The sequence below is a fragment of the Pogona vitticeps genome, chromosome 5, assembly GCF_051106095.1.
Source record: "Pogona vitticeps strain Pit_001003342236 chromosome 5, PviZW2.1, whole genome shotgun sequence".
Classification (NCBI taxonomy): Eukaryota; Metazoa; Chordata; class Lepidosauria; order Squamata; family Agamidae; genus Pogona; species Pogona vitticeps.
Genome location: NC_135787.1, coordinates 124,188,986 through 124,192,413, shown reverse-complemented (window position 1 = coordinate 124,192,413; position 3,428 = coordinate 124,188,986).

The following is a 3,428-nucleotide window of genomic DNA, read 5'->3' as shown; positions in this document are numbered from 1 at the left end:
AAGCCCTCCCCCTCATAGCCCAGCCAGCCAATTCCGAGACAGGCTCGGGCCCCTGGTGCCGGCGACTGCTAGGACGTGGTCCAATCCAAGGCCGCCACGCTCCGAGCCAATAGGAATCCCACGTGTCGAGGAGAAGGCGGGGGAGAGCAAAACAGCGGCGGCCGGGGGGCGCGGGTGTCTTAGATTTACACAGGAAGGGGAGAGGCGCGAAGTCCGTACTGTGGCGGTCGGTTTCGATCGCGTTTCCTTCTTCGCCCGAGCGGGATTGGAGGGCGGGAGTGGCAGTTGCCCGTAGGAGAGAATGAGGCGGTGTGGGATGAGGTGAGGAGGCTGCAGGCTCACTCACTTAAGAAGTCGCATCGAGGAGATCTTTATCTTTTTTCGGTTGTTTTTTAAACGATAGATTCTAGTTCACACATCAGTATGGCAAAAACGTGCACACCAGTTACGTTATGGTAATAAAACTTAATCTGAAAGATAACGTTACTTAATAAAAATAAATCGTTCCGTGCATATGAAAATTCTTCTATACACACATACAGAAAAGCCAGCTGGATGACGGATGACTCTTGAAACGGATGACTCTTGAAACAGTTAAGCACGGACCAGAAGCTAAAGGCTGACAAAAACTAGGGTCAGTAGGATAAATAAAAGTTTTCAGCAGCTTCCTTTAAAGACAAATATTAAAATAATCAGTACCGAAGAAGAAGAGGGAAAAAAGAGGGAAAGTGAAGAGTGTGTGCTATGAAACCCAAGAAAACAATGGCATATGTTAATTTAGGTTAGACGGGTAGAGAGATTGAGACAGGAGCAGTTTATTTGGTGACAATAAAATAAAGATTTACACAGTATACTGAAGACCAATATAGAAGAGATGACTGTGGACCTTGAGATTGCATGGGTAATTCTTAAAGAAACAGATGTGCCCCTACACTTGAATGTCATGATGCATTACATGTACTCTGGACAAGAGACTACGATTAAAGCAGAATGCAGAACAGAATTATTTACCACAGGCAAAGGCATGGGACAAGGGTGCAGTTTATCTCTCTGCTTAACCTGTGTTCAGAATAAATCATGGAAAATATTTATTTAGATTCAGATAAAGAAGTGGAATGTGGCGGAAAAAATAGAAATTATTCAGGATATGTAGATGATACCATGTTCCTCATGGAAAGCAGCAAAGACCTGAAATAGCTCATTATGGAGATTAAAAGCAAAATGGCAGTTGAATATTAAGAAAAAAATCATGTCTACAGAAGAACTGTATAACTTTAATGCTGACAATAGGGTAGTGGTTAGTAGAGAGAAAAACTGACTAGGACTCAAAGAGATCCAGATTTGATCTCTCAGCTCTCCCATGGAAACTCAGTGAGGGGTGGGTGGGTGGAACTGGTAAAACCACTGCTTATATACCTCACTTATCTTGAAAACCATATTTGAATTGCTTTATGTAAGTTCTGACTTGATGCCACTTAACAACTGTGGACAATAAAGAAATTGAAATTGGTTAAGATTTTATACACATCTGTTCAATCACCAATCCAAATGGACACTACAGCGAAGAAATCAGAAAACGGAGACTTGGATGGACAGTTACAAAGGAACAAGAAGATAGGGTCTGGTCAAATGGATAGAAGGTATGGTGAATCTATCTTCCAACAGGGTAGGATCCCAGCATGCTTAAAGGAGGCAGTAGTATGACCATTGTTGAAAAAGCCCTCAAATCTTGAAATATTGAGTAACTATTGATTTGTCTCTAATATTCCATTCTTGGGCAAGGTGCTGCAGCAATTCATGGCTTCTCAGCTGCAGGGGTTCCTGGATGAGACAGATGATCTAGATCCATTTCACTCTAGCCTCTGGTCTGGTTATGGAACAGAAACTGCTCTGGTCACCTTGTTGCATGATCTATGTCAGGAACTGGACAAAGGGAGTGTGTCCCTGTTGGTTCTGCTGGATTTCTCAGAGGCTTTCGATACCATCAACCATGGTATCCTCCTGGCCCGTCTCTTGAATGGGACTTAGAGGCACTGTTTTACAATGGCTCCAGTTCTTTCTGGAGGAGAGAACTCAGAAGATGGTGCGGGGGATTCCTGTTTGACACCCTAGCTGCTGGCCTGCAGGGTCCTTCAAGGTTCTGTTTTATCTCCTATGGTATTTAACATCTACATGAAACCACTGGGAGAGGTTGTCTGACATTTTGGGGTTTAGCATCATCAGCATGCAGATGACAACTGTAAGACTGACTGTCAGAGCAAGATTCCTGTCATGGGAGTGCAATCCCTCCTGCCCTGTGCCGACAAGGAAGTACAAATGCCACCTATTCCCCCTTCCAGGAAGACCACCCGAAACTTGTAGAAGAGAAGTTGAAAGAAATGACTGTTAAAGAAAGTGGGAATATTTTGCCAGAAATGGAACGACAGCCCCGGGTAGAGGTAGAGGCGGGGCTTGTGGATATAAATAGGGAGGACGGGAACCTGCCTCATGGTTGGGAATGGATTTGTTTGGAAGATCCATGGAAGGGGAAAGTAGAAAAACTAAGGGTCCCAAAGGAGGAGGAGGATGCTGGAAGGAGAAGGGAGAACACCCCAAAACCATCTTATTGGGGGGAATGAGAGACAAAAGAGTGGAGAAGGAAGTTAAGAGAAGAGAAGGAAAAAGTGGAGAGAGAGAGAGGAGGGAAAGATTAGAATGGTGGATGATGGAGCTACAGTGGAGGGGTCTCTCAGAAGACTATGGCTGGAGGATTCCCCCTCACGAGACCAGGTTTGGACAGATGACCGGGATGAAGACACCGTCCCCTTACTGGAAGGAGAGACAAGACAATTATTGAACACAGACTTTGCACTGGACTGGCCGGGTCCCTGGAACGTTCAGGGGTGTAACCCCTTTAAAGTTGAAGAGTGGAAGCCCCCATCTAACCAGTTGTTGGAGGGAGGAAATGGTTGGAATACCTTTCCTGACACAGGTTATTTGTTAAACAATCCAATAAATGTTACACCAATTTCTAAATCAAGGAAGTCTGTCAATTTATTTGAAGAAAAACCGGAGCCTGACCCCCGAACCCTCACAACAACCAACTCTATCTCTCCTTGCCATCTAATTCTGAGGAAGCTGTTTTGGCTTTAGATCAATGTCTAGTGTCAGCAATAGACTGGATGGGGCAAATAAACAGAAACTTAATCTAGACAAGGCAGATTAAGGAATAGGATGAGGTTACACTCCCTCTGAGAATGCAGGTGCTCATGGGGGTGCTCATGGATTTGTCTTTCAATCTGGATGCCCAGGTTTTGGTGGTGGTCAGGAGTGCCTTTGTACAATTAAAACTAGAGTATCAGCTGCACCCATTCCTGGAGAGTCCTGATCTAGCCACACGTTTTAGATACATCCTGACTGGATTACTGTAACACTCTAGGTGGGGCTGT